Source organism: Hippocampus guttulatus, chromosome 3, assembly GCF_054856545.1.
Source record: "Hippocampus guttulatus isolate MCC_2025c chromosome 3, RoL_Hgut_1.0, whole genome shotgun sequence".
NCBI classification, from domain to species: Eukaryota; Metazoa; Chordata; class Actinopteri; order Syngnathiformes; family Syngnathidae; genus Hippocampus; species Hippocampus guttulatus.
Genome location: NC_141263.1, coordinates 3,057,402 through 3,076,385, shown reverse-complemented (window position 1 = coordinate 3,076,385; position 18,984 = coordinate 3,057,402). Strand labels below are relative to the sequence as shown.

At 42.3% G+C, this 18,984-nt stretch overlaps 1 protein-coding gene across 1 annotated transcript in view; it reads left to right on the top strand.

Moving 5' to 3' along the window:
- Nucleotides 1-3,557: 3,557 nt before the first annotated feature.
- cemip (cell migration inducing hyaluronidase 1) overlaps nucleotides 3,558-18,984 on the top strand; it is a 151,187-nt gene continuing 135,760 nt past the window's right edge. Inside the window, exon 1 of the mRNA XM_086106842.1 lies at nucleotides 3,558-3,706. The gene's annotated coding sequence lies outside the window, so the exon portion shown is untranslated. The remainder of the gene's footprint in view (nucleotides 3,707-18,984) is intronic.

Here is an 18,984-nt window from a genome sequence, read left to right as displayed (position 1 = left end):
GAGTGGTGCTCAGCCGATCAATTATGAGGACCCGGGCCGGTTCTTCCCTACTTTGCTCCGCGCTCTCCTCATCAGGTTTTGCCATGTCATGTGGAACGACAATAAAGAGCATTTAATTCAAACATCGGCAATAGGAAGTTGCTCTCAGAGGTGTAGATGGATGAGGTACAATGTGCCTGATCTGCGGTACAATGTTAATGTTCTGGCAAGGGGGAGGCAAGACACAAGGTCATTAGTGGGGTGCTTTTACCCTCATCTCAAGATATTGAGAGTGGGTTCCAAGCCTTACAAACAGCTCATCACAAGAGTGATTGACTTGAGAGACAAGATCATCATCAAATCCCTGAAGTTCGTGGAAGAGAAGGCTAGAGGCTTAAAAGTAAGGGTGCCCCAGATAGAAGTTAGCTTCCCAACAGAGCAAAGCAAAGGTGTGAAGCCTTCAGAAAGAACTGCCCAAGAAATATTGCAAGATGTCCACAGATGAGGCACTTGAGATTGCTAAGCAAAGACTCACAGCCTTGGCTACCCACCTGAAGCAGTACATGTGGTCAGGAGAATAAATATGATGTTCTCCAACAAGCCAGGTAAGGTCTACTCTCAGTGGCAAGGTAGCAAGACCAAAATAGACCCACACAAGCTAAGACAGAGCAATACTGGAAGAGTATCTGGGAGAAGGAAGTGTCACCCAATACCAACGCCCAAGGGCTAGCAGACCTACAAGCGGAGCACAGCATCCTGGAACCACAAACAGTATTCATAACAGCGGAAGATGTGTACAGTTTATGGTGTAAAATTATAAAACAAAGTGGTTTCAAAAAAGTTGTTTTCTTGACTTGGAACGGATTAAACATTTTTACATTGATTCCAATGGGAAACATGGTTTCGGTTTTCGAACAATTCGGTTTTCGAACAGCCTACTGGAACGGATTATGGACGAAAACCGAGGTTTGACTGTATTTCACATCACCAGCATACTGAACAATGCCGCACGGACAATCAATGTAGCAGTTTCAGCTAGAACTATCTTATTATGGTATACCTCGGCGGCTTTCATGACAGTCCAAACCCACCTTTGTGGGCGAACAATCCAACGCTTGATGAATTTTGCATAACATTGATAGAAAGCGCCAACATCATTGTCACGTAACAGGTTCTTATGAACGCTTGGCTATCATAACACTTTAAGATATAGAATATTATCAATCAGAGCAAAGCTGTTTTCCGTATTCAATTTGAGGGGAGCGGCAATCCAATCAAAGCAAAGCGTATTCTAGATTGAATATTCATGAGAAATCCAGCCATCCACTCTGCCTTCACACATCCACAAGTGTAAATCTTGCAGTTCCCTTTAAAGGTACTTGCATGCACGGATGTCATGGTGGTCTCCAACAAGTTCTTCCGCCACATAGACTGTGTGCTTCTTCTGCGCGGATTTTAAAGGGAATGAAGGGAGCCCTTTCCATTAGATGGCAAACAAGTCTGCTGTGTTCCCTCTCACAAGGGCGCACAATGACGCAAACATCCCATTGTACCTGCGCCCATCTACGAAAAAAACAACAGAAAAAGGAAAACTCCACACATGCTCGCAGTTAGACTGCACTTAATGCTAGACTTGCACAAGGCACCAAAATAGCTCCCTAAAACTCAAATTAGGACACAACGGGAGGGGGGGGGGCAAAGATTTGATGTTGTCGTAGACCTATTCAAAGTTCTCACAAACATCCATTTCTGATAATCGTGTTTCACATGATGTGCATTGCAGTTGATACTGAAGTCTCCCCACAAAACGAGTGTGAGGTCCAAGGTCCACTTTCGGTATTTTTAGTAGCTACGCACTATAGGGGAGCAGTATCCTTCAAGAAAAAAAAACCATACTATTAATGTGTGGTTACATGTGATGCTGTGTTAAAATGAGTTGTCTTCCATTCATTATCTTCCGCTTACCCCTTGTTGGGTTGCGGAGGGAGAAGCTTCATCAGGGAAGCCCAAACTTCCCTCTCCCCAGCCGCTTGTTCCAACTCCTCCAGAGGGATCCCAAAGCCTTCCCAGGCCATTCAGGAAGTCTCTCCAGCATGTTGTACGCCGTATTCCTCTCCCAGTGCCCACAACACTTCATCAGCGAAGCGTTCAGGAGGCATCCTCATCAGATGACGGAGCCCACCTCATCTTGCTCCTCTCAACGTGGAGGAGCAGCGGCTCGACTGTGAGTCCCTCTCGGATGACGGAGCTTCTCACTCTTTCTCTGAGAGAAAGCCCTGACACCCTATGGAGGAAACTCATTTTGGCCGCTTGTATCTGGAATCTTGTTCTTTCGATCACGACCCACAGTTCATGATCACAGGTGAGGGTAGGAATGTAGATTGACCGATAAATTGAGAGCTTTGTCTTTTGGCTCAGTTGCCTTCCCCTAGTGGAAATCAGTGCAGTTCACTTTTGTTTGTTGATGATTTTACAGCACAGCAGACGGGAAGAGAGCGTGCTGTCCTTCCGGGGATGGACTGGAGCCCAGTGAGTCCCCCACCAGGGTGCTGCAGCACACCGCCGTTTATGAATGATCATCAGGGGTGCCGCAGGAAATCATCTCATTTCATTGAAGTAGTCCCAAAATGATGACTTGTCTTTTCTTTATCTATGTATACCTGTGACATATAGTTACAGACAGAAGAAATACATTAATTCCTTTAGATGGATTCTGGGACTATAAACCTGTGTGTCCTATCTGTCGTCATACATGCAAGTGAATAAGATATGGCTTCCTGTAAGTGTATCAGCTTTGTGCTCAATTAAACAGGCCCCGATTTCACATGAAGTAAACAAATTGATACGAGAACATCGTTTCATACTTTTTGTGACGTTTTTGTTTGGTGGTGTGTTATGACGGCGTTTTCATGAAAAATGAATGCCGTAGCTCTGTAAAAATTGGGAAACACTGCTGTATCCTGCCTATAAGTGCTTCGTGTCCTCCAAGCAGTCCAATGTATCTGTTTGGTTGATTGTTAAGAATAAAGGAACAGCCATGGCAATGAAACATACCAACGAAATCATGCAAGTAGCGCACATTGATGTTATGTTGAGTGTTCATGACATAATAAACATTCAACCACGCACTCGTTCTCCACATCTGAATGTGGAATGTGAACGCACCCAGCTGTTTTGTTGCACATCAAGCAGTTAAAAAAAGGAGAACTGCAGTTTTCCTGGAATGCAGCCTGCCTGAGTGGTTGGTGCCCAGCTGTCCCTATTAAAAATAAAAAAAAACAACAACAACAACAAAACGACGGTCTGGGTTTCGCATGTTAATTCTCCCCCGCCCCTCCCCACCACAACCACCATCAAAATGGGACACAATCAACATTTATGCAAGAACGTTTGTCCAGTTATAAGTGCACATTTGCGCGCGCGCGCACACACGCTCGACCGCTCTCTCTCTCTCTCTCTCTCAATCACACACACACTCACACGCACCCTCACTCTCACACGCACACACACACGCACGCACAGTCAAACAAGCGCCATCCAAACACGCAGTGGGCGTGTCTTTCCTCCAGCACGAGTAAATAGAAGCGCGCCTGTGTGCTCTCCGGTCAAGAAATGACAGTCTCTTCGCTCCTGTACCGGCACCAGCTATTGCACATCTGCTCCATCACTGCACGGCTTTGAACTCTCCAGTTTCCGAGACCCGGCCCAAATTATTTGCAACATTTCGGTAAGAATTGATCCTTCCTTAACAACCTTGCCGTTGTGATGGTTTGTGTTTGACGGATAAAACTGAGGGCGTCATTTGTGCCGTTGGAGCCACAGGTGTGCATCTTTTTCTGCGTGTTTCGCGCGCCACCGCGCTAAAGATGCAGATCTCACTGCCTGCGGTCTCAAGGTAGCTTTGGTGTCAGGACTCGCTTTCTTGCTCGCTGTCTTCCGTGCGGGTAGTGAATATTTCAACGCACTTGGACTGTATAGGTAGTTCCAAGTGAGACGAAGGCAGGTTTCATCCAGCCCTGGTTCCGACACTCTCCGTGCGTGCAAATGTAAGCGCGACTGAACTAATTTTAGCACAATGTAATACAAAAAAAAAATGTTTGGCTTGTGCGCCAGCTCGTTATTTTATTTAAAAATGCAAATGTTTAAAAAAAATCGAAATGCTGGTTTGGTTGTCAACTCGTGTGTGTGACGAGCTTACTGGCTGTCTGACTCCAGGGGTAACAAGTGCACTCTGCAGTGCACCCCGCAAGTATCACTTAGCTGATCATTTCTCCTTTTGACAAGTAAAAGAAAGGCTCCAGTCTTGTTTTTGGGGAATAATGCGCCCCCCCAGCCCCCACCACCTCCTTTTTAGCCCACTTATTCTCCCATGTTTGAAGAAGATAAAACAAAAAAATGGGATGCAAAAACCAAGGTCAGAATATAAAATTCACATAACAAGCACTCATACAAGCACAAGAGTCTACAAATGTCTAAGAGTCTACAATGTGTAATATTACCACAAGAAAAGTTTCCCTTGTACAAGAGAGAAAATATAACATAGGGTGAATTCTCAAATATAAAATTACGTTTTGAGCCGAGACCTCAGTGTTAAGGGTGAAGTTGTGATTGACAGGGGCAGCCTCTTCCCGATTGTCAGGCTGTTACTGCAGAATACTTGTCAGCTCCGATATTCAGATGAGAGAGTGGGTTGGATAGGAGCAAAACTATCTGCTCACAACACGACCAAGCAATGTGTACAGTAGTGTCTTGTATGCATGAAATGTCATTGCGATTATTTATGTTTCTGTTGTCCAAATGTGCATCGGGTTGGAGATTGTAATATTTGTTTGTTTTTTTTTAATCAACATATGTGACATTTACATTTCTTTGAGCTCATCCAAATATGTATATCATGTTGGTCACCGTAATGGTGACATAAAATGACCATGCTTTTTTCGCCTCCGGTTCCAAGCAGGTCAATCTGATACTACACGAGTAACGGAAGCCACAGCTGCTGATTCTTTGGTAGGGCGGATTTGTCATTATGGCTTGTGGCTTGGCGCTACATGCTGGAGTTATTGTTATTCCGCAGTCTCCACTGTCCTCTCTATTTTCTTGTGCCATCGGTCTCTGGTATCAAATGTGTGTTCTCGCTGTGACCAACAGACACATTTTGGGAAAGTAAATACAAGAGACCCTTCCTCTATCCTTTGTTTTTGTTTGTTCGCGTGTGTGGTTCCAACTGATGATTTCAATCTGGCAGTCTTTTTGCAGTTTCCCGCTACTTTCAAATGGAAAACGTAACTAGAGCGGAGCCAATGCGTAGTGGAAATGGAAAAGCGCCACATGACAAGTGACTAGGACAGCACTAAAACTGAATTGACTGTGACTGTTTTCGATACAATTACCGTGTAGCATTTAATTTGCAAGCAGTTCTTGGGTGAGACATTTCCACCTTTTTCAACGACGGTGGACATACATTATTGACAACTTATGTGCTGAGGATGTGTTGTCTCATTCATCTAATTGTTTCTCTAATGCACTCACTGAGGCATTGAAGAGACACAATAACTGACCGTTTAATTTTGGGAGTTTGTTTTGACATCAGTATAGCTGTGGGAAAAGATTATTATTATTATTTTTTGTCCCTGAATAATAATGCCTAATGGTGGCAGGTAGATGGGGAAGGCAATGTTTCTTGGCATGGAGCCAAACGGATTGGCTGCTAATATTGATGGTCAAGTTTTTACAGGGGAATTCATGCCAAGAGCCGCACAGAATGCACACTTGAAAACGTCAATCAAATTGTGTGCGAAGAGGCTGCAGTGAAGTCATCGCAGATTTCCAAGTGCCCACTTTAGCAGGTGTGATGCTGAAGTGCTTGTCATTGGAGAAAACAAATCAATGTGGGTTGTTTTAAAGCCTGCCCCAAAACTAACAGAAAGGCAGCCATTTGGCAATCGTGATCGACCTTTTTATGCATCTTTTATCAAAAGTAGGGGTGTTCCGATGAAGATTCTGCCAATATCACAAGGACTCTGTGTAATTTTAGGCTACTGCTACCGATTTTTCTTAAATGATCAGTTAATCTGAAGTTTTTTTTTGGTTGTAATTACATTTGGTAAACATTTGTCCCTTTATTTTTCACAAATAGGACATTGCTTCAAATGGACAGTTCACAAAATACACACATTATGATTCAGTTACTATTTTGGTCCGTAATATGTCAGAAAAGAGTGGGAAAGGTGGCTCATTATTCACCCCAAGTAAAAGCAGATGTTTGCAAATGTCCAATACGGATTTAACACAATGATAATCACTATTGGTGTTTATATTGTAGCCTTGTCATTAGAATTGAAACAAAATGAGCAAATCGAATGAAAATACCACACATCAAAGGGAAAATCAGAAGGGAATTTCATTTGGGTGGCATACTCCTGTTGCCAATCCTGCAGGAGGATGAGTATGAAATTATTATTTTTTACTTTGATTAAGTTTAAGTTTAATAAAAAGTTGGATGAGGAAAACAATAAGAAGAGTGCTTCAAGTAACATTTAGGAATAGTAACCATTTAACCAGTTTTCAAATCTGGTTTATCTATCTGAACACTGGGTGGCACCCATGTAAAGACCATTCCCCATCCATCCACTTCCAAATCTGTTTACCCTCACAAGGATCGCGGGTGTGCTGGAGCCCATCCCAGCTGTCTTTGGGAAGTTGGTGGGGTACACCCTGAACTGGTTGAAAGCCAATCGCAGGGCACACGTCACATGTAGGGCAAACATCAAATGTACTCACACTCACACCTAGGGACAATTTGGAGTCTTCAATCAGCCTGCCATGCATGTTTTTGGAATGTGGGAAGGAGGAAACCGGAGTACCCAGAGAAAACCCACACGGGCACGGGGAGAACATGCAAACTCCACACAGGAAGGCCAGAGCCGGAATTGAACCCGGAACCTCTGCACTGAGAGGCAGATGTGCTAGCCAGTCGACAACCGTTTTAATTTCTTTTTTGAGCCCACGTAAAGACGTGGATGACATCTGAAATCTGATGTGACGTTATGTCATAGCGCTCTGCTATAATGCAAATATGTGAATAAATAAATACAATACGTCATTATTTATAAGAAACACAAGACTACAAGATTACTTGAATGTCTGGTGCAATTCCAGACAGTGACCCCTGGTGATTAAAGATTTCCAATTGCTGAGTAGAGCGCAACGAAGCTAGATGCTAATGCTAGTCTGGGTAATGTTAGCTCCAAGGAGCAACCGTCCCATTGCAAAGCCAATGCGTCTGCATTGAAAAGAAGCCATAGCTTACTCAATTCTCAAACGATTTTCACGAGGCTGCCTTTTTTGTCAATGCCAAAATGTGTGCTATTAATACAGACCATGCATCCTTGATTTTATTTTTGGAGGGTGTTCCTCATAAAATGTATTTTGCTATGGGTCTGTAATTGCTGTGGTGACCATTCATCCTCTTTTCCCCCAGAAATATCCACTCTTTGGCTCCTACAAAAAGCATCCATCTAGAATTCTATTAACTCATATATTATGTATTTGCTATATCAAATTGGAGGGTTACTTAAAAAAATGTTCTGAAACAAGTTACTTGTAAACATGGTCAAAAAATGTAGTTTGTAATGTAATCAAAGTTCCTTAATATGAATGTAACTTGATTACTTTTGGTTTACTCCAATACTAAATATTCTAACTCAGACAAAATAAATGAAACATAAATTCAATATATCCACCCATCCATTTTCTGATCCGCTTTACCCTCACAAGGGTCACGGGGCATGCTGGAGCCGATCCCAGCTGTCTTTGGGCAGTACAGTAGGTGGGGTACACCCTAAACTGGTTGCCAGCCAATCGCAGGCCACACAAAGACAAACAACCATCCGCGCCCACCCTCACACGTAGGGACCATTTCGAGTGTTCAATCAGCCTGCCATGCATGTTTTTGGAATGTGGGAGGAAACCGCAGTACCCGGAGAAAACCCACGCAGGCACTGGGAGAAAATCCAAACGGCACACAGGAAGCACCCGGCATCGAACACACGACCTCTGCACTGTGAGGTCGACTCGCTAACCAGTCGACCACCACAATACTATATATACAGCATTAATATATATATATGTGTCTGGTCTTTTATGTCTGGTTTCACATGCATGGTTTTGGAATGCGGGAGAAAGCCAGAGCACCTGAAATTCAAATCCAAAACCTCACAAATTTGAGGAAGATGTGCTAACCACTTGTTCATTGTACTGCAGAGACAGAGAGAGAGATACCGTATTCATCCCGCATGGGAAATTTGATAATATCACAGTAAAGTTCATTAAAAAAATAGATGTGACTCAGTGTTTGTTTTAACAAGTGAAATGAACAAAAATAGGACAAATTAAATTTATGAGGTCAAACCTTGCAGTTAATGGTGGTTTAACCACTCCCCATCCCATCATGTATGTTGGCATACGCACATCAAATTTTTATTAGTCCCCCCCCCCCCCCCCCCCCGGTGTCAAACAAATTTAGCAGCTGATATTAGTAATATAGTGTTGAAATAGTAAAGCTCTTGGTCATTCGTAATGAGATGGATGGTGAAACACATCCAAGGTGTGGGCGTGGCAGCGAGCTTGCTCACTGCATTCCCCCCATAAGTCATCAGCAGTCCAATTGACTTTGACAGTTCACACTTTTCTTTTTAGATCTTATTTAAAATGAATACATCTTCCAATGGGTCATGAGAGTCAACACATATTCCATTCCCTCCATGTAAATTTTGAACTGGCCACTTTTGGGAAGCCAACCATATTCGGTGGCCTTGCCCCAATTGCCAATGTCTTATGTTTTACTGGAGTAGCCTACTGCCTTCATTCATGGTGTGATTGTTCCATGATGAGTTGTCTTTTCAATTACTGTTCAGCAGAGATGGCGCTACACTAAACCTAAACCTCCAGCATTTTGTTTGACATTCTAAAACATATTTATAAACTATTTTCTCAGCCCCCTCTGCATTGATCAAGCCCCCCTTTATCTTCTGAAGAGGAAAAATCCTGGAACTGTCCCTGCTGCTCATCTAAAGATTAGACGGTCAATCGTTATATGTAGCACGAGTGATTCACTCATCTTTACAGGCCATTACCGATGATCATTAATCAGCAAGCTGCTTTTTTTGACTACACCACCATGGTCAAATTAACTTTGGCTTAACACTTGCGCATGCAGCAACTATATAATTGTTTGACCAAATGGAAATTCTAAGTGCAATTGTTTCGTAATTGCATGTCTCCTTAGTTGCATGTATTTTGTATAAAAGGTTCGGATTTTTACCTTCATATTTTCTGTTACAATCGGTAACTTATGACAACTAAGATGGTGAGGTTTTCAATTGTGCATGTACACTACTCAGTTTAAAAGGTGGTCGCAGCGCAATGATGGACAAAAACGAAATAATTCATTTGCGAATGAGCGAACATGGAATATGGAGATTTTTTTTTCTCACATTGCATTATTACACTGGCTGGGCAGTGCATGTAATTCCATCAACTTTACAAAGATTGGATTGGACTGTATTAATAGGAAAAGTTCATAAAATGAATTATGTCAAATAATAAGTTCTTTGAAATTATTGGTATATACCGTATTGGCCTGAATATAAGACGGCCCTGATTATAAGACCACCCCTTCTTTTTCAAGACTCAAGTTTGACAAAAGACTTTTTGAACACCAAATTAATTTTTATACAGAAAATAATTACAGTGAATCTAAAACAAATGATTATAACAATATATTTGAGAGAAAAAGCATGTTATTTTGCCTCATTCAAATCTAAAGTGCAATCACATTCGTAAATGAATGGCTTCTGGTTTTTGAAATGTAAATTACATCTTAACTTCTCCTCAGCTGCCCACTTTTCTCCAGATTGTCACTACGTTTCTCCATTTTCTGTTGTCTCTTCTATTATTTTCTTCTCTTTTCCTTCTTACTGCAATTTTTTATTTTTCTTCTTTGTGCTACCGCTATTTTTATTTCTATTCTTCGTGACAGGGGTTCACTTTGGCCTGGGGAGTCAAGTTCAGCATTCACTTCATCGATATCTGGCGCCATCTACGTCGTGAATGGGTATAACGTCTAGACGCCAAATATAAGACGACCCCCACTTTTTCAGTCTTGTTTCAATGCAAAAAACACCGTCTTATATTCGGGCCAATACGGTAGTCATTTATAACAGTGCAAAAAGCATCACAGGAAATTGTACACAGTCATCAGAATCATCAGAATATCACTTGCAGTATGACGTCTGTCTTTGATAACTGTGTAACGTTGGATACATGAACTGAGGTTGCATTGCAAAAAATCAGCCCACATATGAAAGGCTTGGCCAGGGGTGCCCATTACATAGATCGCGATCGACCAGTAGATCAAGGACTGGCCTCAAGTCGATCCGAGGGCTGTAGAGGGGGAAAAAAAATGGTAGTTCAAGATGTACCCCGCCTCCTGCCCGAAGACACCTGGGATAGGCTCCAGCACGCCCGCGATCCTCGTGAGGATAAACGGATTAGAATGTGGATGGATGATAGATGGTCTTAACGTGGGTGCCACCAAGTGTTTCGATCAGTGGTTCTTCACCTTGTTAGAGGTACCGAACCCAACCAGTTCATCTGCACATTCACCGAACCCTTCATTCGTGAAAAATAAAAATATGATTATTTATTTTTACAAATTTAAGACATAAAAAAAACACATTTATTAAAAACAGAAAAGAACGAATAAAATTTCAAGACAAGTCTTTTTAAAAATTGTGCACAAAATGAACCAGTCAGCGATGGCTGGTCAAAACTAATTGACATGTTGAGTCGGGTGTGTCTTAACCTCCATGGCAGAGGCTCCGTCAAACCTCAGGGGTTTGACAGAACCTCTGCCATGGAACAGTTCGATCGAACCCGGGTTAAGAACCACTGGTTTAGATAGATAAAATTCATGGATGATGGTTATCGGCAGCTTAAAACCCTGATTGGAGAATCACTAGTCCGAACCTCTCGATTCCGATGTTGTCTGGTTGTTTGTGAATCTTCAAAGTTGTTCTGAGGAACAGTGTTGACTTTATATCTGACTTGAATTTATTTCCACTTGAGACATGAAGCCTGAAGTGGACAGTTGTGGTGATAGTACTAATTCAGCCAAGGAGATGCTTCATTTATCACACGCAGCAATTACGTGATGTAATGTTCAGTGACGTCTCCATGAAATCAGATCGAAAAGCCTCACCTCATTTCCCCAAAGTATTTATATGTCCTCTTGCATTGCTCCTCTGTAGATATGAGATAATAAAAAGAAGAGCTCCTACCACGTCCGTGGCCCAGACATGCAGGACCACATTGACTTCCATTAACGCTATGTTGGGATTGACGTTGCGTCTTCTTCTGCGCATGCTGCTCACTTTGGAGATGCAGATGTTCACACACCAGACAGACTGAGGCCGCATTTAATATGTGTAATGTGAATGCTCAAACAAAAACACCACCGAAAAACAATCATATTTCACCCCAAAATCCACTGTGTTCATTAAGACTTGCGATGCAAACCTATCCAAAGTACTCTGAGTCGAATTTGAAAAAAAAAAACGTAATTGACTGTCATAAAAGAATCAGATAACAGGTCACGTATAGGCAAAAAAAAAAAAAAAAAAAATCCAATTTTGGTCGCAACTCGTCAGCAGTTTGAATGGAGCCTTATAATGATCCAACAAGTGTGGCAGATGATTGCAAAGTGTCTCAGTGAACTTTTGAGTCAATCATTGAAAATGCTAAAGGTATGGGAAAATCGAAAATTGTGCAGTGTTTAATAGCGCTTTCCAGATAAAAGGAGTTGGAAAAAGTGTGGTGTCCACGGTACGATGAGACCCAAAGAATTGTTTTCTGCCTACTACTTGGCTGTTGCTGGGCTCAAGTCTTTGAGATCTGCTGCATTCTGATTATGTCTTTCTTATGTCGCAGCGCCAAATGAGACTGCGATAAAGATGAGATACTTTATTAAGATATGATAAAATCAGTCCCACATTGGGGAAATTTGCACAGTTTCAACAGCAGTAACGGATACAAGAAATAAAAATCAGCATTCATGGCGGACGCGAAAAAATGTACAGGCCATAAATAAATAAGAGGCAATAACACATTTGTGCCCAAAAAAAGCACATTGCACTCAACAAAAGGCAGTTTGTACTGGTGCATAGACGATCCAATGTTCTGGTCGTATACTCTGTCAACCGCGGGGCCGGAAGAGTGGCGGAATCTGTCCTTCACACAATGTGGGTGTTCAAGTCTGTCGCTGAAGGATCTGTGGGGTGCTCTGTGGGGGGTGGTACAGTGTTGACCAGTGTGGATGAGAGTTTAGCCATAATCCCCCTGTCCCCCTCTGTGTCAATTGAGTCCAGGGAGCAACACAGGACAGAAGTGGCTCTCTTTACCTGTAATAATTGTATTTCAGGTTTTTCCAGAGATATACTGAGCGTGGAGACATAAACACTAACTCATCTTCATAAAACAGGTGTAGGGTGTCACAAAGTCCATATAGTTGTTCACGTTGTCATGTCAAAATCGCAAATCTATGCAGTCCAAAAATATCCCGGGATTCCAATGTTCTTCGTTGCTCCACTAATTCAATGTTTGTACCACAAGCGATGCAGATTGACGTTTCTGCCTACATGTGAACAAGTAAACCGTAATCAGTCAAAAACCAAAGCTCCTTGGAGGACAACATTAAATACGTTTGCATTTGCACTCGTCCCTCCCAGTGACGGAAAAGTTAAAACACTGATTGTATTTTGGCAGCTCATAACTGAGTTTTTCTCTGTTGAAGTCCTCAAGAATAATGAGTACCAAACCGGGCGTTCTTTCTTGTGTCAATTTAGTTCTCAGCTATGGTTTGTATCTAATTTATAAAACAATAACCAACTCATTTGCTGAAGGTATTTTTCTTTTTTTTCCTGGTAAACAAACATCCCCTTGCTTTTGTTTACCCTCTGTGAAAATGGAAATTGATCAAATGAGGCCAGCTTTTCAATTGCTCAACATGCAGCATGAAGCATGAATCAGAATTTGCGTCCTTTTGAATGTATTGAAATACTATCTGTCTTCTTGTCACAAATTTATCATATTTAATGCCATGTCACATTGCACACGAGCATTTGTATTGAATACAGAAAACATTTATACTCTCATATGATCCTTAGCTTCTTCATTTGTTTATGTAATGACTGTAAAAGCTTTTACAGCGTTCTCTATAATGTGTGTGTGTGTGTGTGTGTGGGGTGGGGGGGGGGGGGAGCAAATAACTGCAAGTGAGGAAGGAAATACTTTTTCCTACTCACTTCTCACTATGAAACTTTCTCATGAAAGCAATATGCAGAACATGACTTTTTTGGCAGTTCCATAGCTCTAATTTTCCAGTGTAGGTTGTAGTTTCCACTGGTGCAAAAACACATTGAAAGACAAAGAGAAGTCCGGGCAGAAGGCTGGCATGAGGGATGAAGTCAGACGGCCAAATCCCACAGTTTACTTGAGAAAACCAACAAGTCTGAAAGAAGATATGTGTTTCCGCTGCTCAGGCCTGCTGGCTGCTTATTGTGATGCCCTGCATTTTAACTATGAAGAATAATCACTCCAATGTCTCGGAGATGGCATGGACAGATTTCAAAACGAATCTTTCGACGCATCCATCGATTTATTTAATGAGCTGTGAAATTGTTAAGATGAGTTGTTTGCCTGTCCCCACTGGCTTCTCTGCTACTGTACGAGGCTTGCACCTCACGCCATAACGAAGTAAAAAGTGCACCGCAACTCTCCATGGAACACACATAATGATTCCTTGCTTTGTGACAAACAAATGAACCTTTTCATCATGATAACCTTTAATCTGATAACATGATAGATAGGCTGTCCACTGTAGTAACCGCTGTCCCTGAAAGGGTTAAGCAGATGAATATTTGACCAGGTTCGTTATTCCAAGTAATTGTTTTCCCCCCTCACGCCAGTCTCTATATAAATGTGTACTTAAGTGTAATGTCGTAGTATAAGATGTGATAATTCATGTGTAATAAATTGCTTTTGCCTGTCAAGAAAAAAAAAAGAGTGAATGTTTTGCACACGGTCGAATAGACTGAGCCACCTAGAAATAATCACTGCCATGTCTCCTCATCCACTTTCACACAGAGTTGACGGATGAAAACACTGCTGGCATTTTCAAGCAGAGAAGTCAAATGTAAAGCCGCTGCAGGGCCTTTTTGAAACAGGCCAAGAAAGCCTCAGGAGTGATTAGTAGATTTGAAGCAGAATCAGAGTAGGCATGGCGCTGTCAAAAGAGATAATGAAGCATGTCAGTGGAGGGAAAAGAGCAGCTCTCCACGAGAACCCCCCACACTGCTGCGCTAAGCCTGTGAACCCGGTGTTCAGAATGGGAGAGCACACTCTCATTTGCTTGTTGGCCATCTTGCTTGCTCATCCAACTAGACTTGCCAAAGTATGCGTTTGGACCAAGAAACCTCAGTATCCACAACTTAAAAAAAAAAGGAAGCGTGTGCGAGTGCCTGTTGTTCGTGACGACGATGACCGATGAACAACTGCAATTCCAATTAACATGACATGCCAGATGATTTGTTTTCCAAGAGTTCATCTCAAAGACACAAATGGGAAAGAATTTACAATATTGTTTGGGAAATGTATTTGTACTTTTGAAGGTCAGTAGTCGAAGGCACTGTTTGTTGGTCAGTCAGGCAGCTCAGCTGTTGAAGTCCATACCATGAGTTAATATGTTCTTACATCCCAATTCTGAGAAGTTACAACAAGAGGTCTGAATGACTTCTGGCAAGTAGCCTTCATTTCGAAGTCATGAAATACCTTTAGAAGCTGATCATGCCATAGATCAAAAACTCCATCGACATCATTTTGGATCCTTTAGGACGGCTTTAGCTTAAGATGAACACAGGACCCACAGGCAGACACAATGAACTCAGTACTGGCTTATTGTCAGGAAGAGGGACAGGTCAAGGAGGCAGGAACCAAAGGCAATCAGAAAAACCAAACCAAGGTGGACAGGAACGCTGAGCGTAACAGCTAGGCAGCAGCGAGAATGGCAGGGAAAATAGCTGACGAACTGGCAACGATTGAGTCTTCAGTTGGGCCTTTATGCTGCAAGGGGTGAGTGTGGCTGACGAGGTGAAGCCTGGCAGGTGTGTAGGTGAGACAGGTGCAACGATTGAGGAGGTGCCCAGCCCACACTGAATTAAGGGAAAGGTAACCAAAACACAGCAGAGGGAGGGGCCGCACAGTGGACCACTGAGGTCAGACACAATGGATTCCAATATCGCTCCACTGATGATGCCATCTCATCCGTGGTCCACACACCCCTCAACCCACCTGGAACAAAGGAACTCTTATGTCAGCCTGCTGTTCCTGGATTGTTCCTCCCCGTTCAACACGATTGTTCCCCAGAACCTGGTGCAAAAGCTAAATACTCTTGAGATGAGTTCATCATTGCGTCCAGGACATCCTGACCAACAGACCACATTCATCACCCTCAGCGCTGGCTCCCCCGGTTGTGTGCTGAGCGATAGCAGGATGCATCGCGCACCATTTTTAGCCCCCGAGCACAGAGAGGAGGTTGAACATCTGGTGGGCTTGTGCAAAGTTTTCTCAAGTAAACTGTGGGATTTGGCCGTCTGACTTCATCCCTCATGCCAGCCTTCTGCCCGGACTTCTCTTTCTCTTTCACAACCTTTGCATCAATGAGAAGAAGGCCCAAAGAGATGGCGGTAGACTTCAGGCAGAAAATATGTTTTCCTCAAGTATTAGTCAACAACTTTTGTCCCCTGAAAATATATATATATATCATTGGTCATGATGCTGGATGAGTTTAAATCAATAAAACAATGAAATAAAAGCAAACCATAATTTGACCCCATGTCCAAATGTTTCTCATTTTTCGTGTTTACAGATGTAATTGTTACCTGAGAAAATATAAATATTTCACGAATAGATCCGTTTTCCCCAGACTTCACATTTTTCCAAATGGTCTCGGAGGCCACAACACAAGACAGAGAGCAACTCAGCAGTACAATCCTGAATGTTTTCAGCTCTGTGTATTCTCTCGCCCCCAGCCCCAAACCCTGAGCAGAAAAGGATTTACTGTTCGACCACTACACAGTCATTTTTATAACCTTGAAGAATTGAACAACAAAACCAATTCAACCACAGGATCCTCTCAAAGGCGGAAGGTCACTTTGGCTGAGAGCTGACTGTAACACCTTCGCCTTCTATCATTTAGCTACTGCACCATGATGAATGCTATAATTATTTGCTTACAGGCACGAAATAATTCCATTCGCTTGAGCTTTATCTCCAATCGCTTGTCTTGTTTTATTACATAAAAACTGAATGACTGCCGAGGCCGGGCAAATTGAACTTGAATGGAGTGCAAACTGACGACTTCTAATTTTGATCGCCATCAGATTGCACACCACTTATCAATACGTATACCAAGCCTGCAATAAATGCTGTTGTTGCGATTCAAGGATTAATCAGTCATGTTAACAATCATGGAAAAAAAAAAGATCGGTGTTAATAAAAGTGAAACTGAAGATCGAGCTCCATCCTCACCTAAATATAAGGATTCAACCTGCGCCTAAGTCACAACCTCCACAAACAGAAATGAGCACTTAATACTTTTTCTTCTTGTCCTGCTTGCTCAAAATCAGACAAAAACCAAAACAATACCTTATCACATCATGGCTGTATTGTATGACGTCAGAGAAATAACTACAAAGTCCCTAATACTGTAGATGACATCAAAGCATTTTAGAGCAATAAGAGTGGTTAATGTCACGTTTTCCAATCAAGGTTGACTCATCCAAACCTTACTGGGAAACTTGTTTTTGTTTTTTTGATATTTTGTGTATTTACTATTATTATTATTATTACATGTATGTAATTATTAATTTTATGTTCGATAGCAGTCAACTGTGGTTTTCTTGTGTTTGCGTTTGTGTTTTTATAGTGCTCCAGAGATAAATATAGAGTTGAATTGGAGTAAACCTGGCTCGGGAAACTTTTATATTTACACTAGGAACACTATTTTCGTTTTCGAGCGGCAGCAAATGTCAGCTGCAGCCCTGCATATCTATATCTTTCCCACATTTGCTAAAACCAGACTATGTGAGATCACAGAATATGTGTAAAGCCCAGAATTGTAATGAACTCACATTTTAAGGCCACAATGTGGAGGAAATAAAGAATAGTTAAATGTCAGTGTAAAATAAGTTTGACCTCAACATCAACTGCCCTCTGCAGCTTGGAGAGGATTTTTCAAAATTAAGATGGCTCTTTTTTGGCATCAACAAATATTCTGTGGCATTTTGCAGAAGAGAGTCCTGAATTGGGGCGGCCCGGTAGTCCAGTGGTTAGCACGTCGGCTTCACAGTGCAGAGGTACCGGGTTCAATTCCAGCTCCGGCCTCCCTGTGTGGAGTTTGCATGTTCTCCCCGGGCCTGCGTGGGTTTTCTCCGGGTGCTCCGGTTTCCTCCCACATTCCAAAAACATGCATGGCAGGCTGATTGGACGCTCTAAATTGTCCCTAGGTGTGAGTGTGGGCGTGAACGGTTGTTCGTCTCTGTGTGCCCTGCGATTGGCTGGCAACTGATTCAGGGTGTCCCCGCCTACTGCCCGAAGACGGCTGGGATAGGCTCCAGCACCCCCCGCGACCCTAGTGGGGATCAAGCGGTTCGGAAAATGGATGGATGGATGGAGTCCTGAATTGGGAAGAGTAGACGGCTGTCAAGAAGCCTTGCAGAATAAAGCTTGCTCTTATCAATACAAATAATAATGGTTGAGAGGCTACCTGACTTGGGAGGTGAGGGAGTGACCGAATTCTTCTGATGTTTTTGAATGGATCCTGTTTCGGGATTCTTGCTAGTTTTTTTTTGTTTTGTTTTGTTTTGTTTTAAACCCAATATATTCTAAGATCTTCCTGATAGTAAGGATATCTAAGACATTGATAAACAGTACATCTCGGTAAGTTACTCGAAAATTATATGTGATGTTTTAGAACAGGGGTGCCCAATACATCGATCGCGATCGACCGGTAGTTTGGGGACTGGTCCCAAGTCGATCGTGAAGGGTGTACAACAGGGATGTCAAACTCATTTTTGTCGTGGGCCACATTATAGTTACCGGTTCCCTTGGAGGGCCGTTAAGACTGTGAAACCATATAAGGAAGTCAAGAATAATGGTTTATTCAACTATAGTTTAAGTTACTGTAATGAGGGTTTTGGTAACAAGAAAACTTACAACAGCTCTCTTATATATTACTTATGAGAATTTGAAATTTTGGTAAGTTTCATTTCAGTAAGCATCATAGAAGTTTGATTTGCTTTCACGGGCCACATCAAATGATGTGGCGGGCCAGATGTGGCCCCCGGACCTTGAGTTTGACACCTGTGGTGTAGAGGGAAAAACAAAGAACAATCCAAAACATTTGTGTGTCTGTGTGTGTATTGTTCATGTTTTAATATGTAAGTTAATTTGAATCCTTTCAGGTTCTTTAATATATGTAGCAGTGGATGAATTGCAGCACGTCTTTCAGTTATTTGTCACAAAGTGCCACTGCTTCAAACCAAGCTCTAAATTCAGTGATTGACAGTAATGGTGTTTAAAAAAAAAACTGATTTTGATCTTCTTAGGTATGCACCCAGTGATAAGGTGTGTTTTGTGACTGTGTTTTGCTTCAGGCTACCGGTACATTAGTGTCAGACAAAGAATAAAACCGCTGCAGCTGCAAGCAGAGTGAGCAGCCTTTTTTACCTGAACAGCAAGCAACTTCAGAGTAGGATTACTTTGCAAAAGTCTTTCATATCTTATTTTAGCCTTTGCTGCTGAGCCTCCTCAAGCAGAGCTCCGGCTGTCATGTGCATCACAAAGAGATCACCCCTGTTGACTGCAGGTTCGACCGCGCGTGCCAATTAG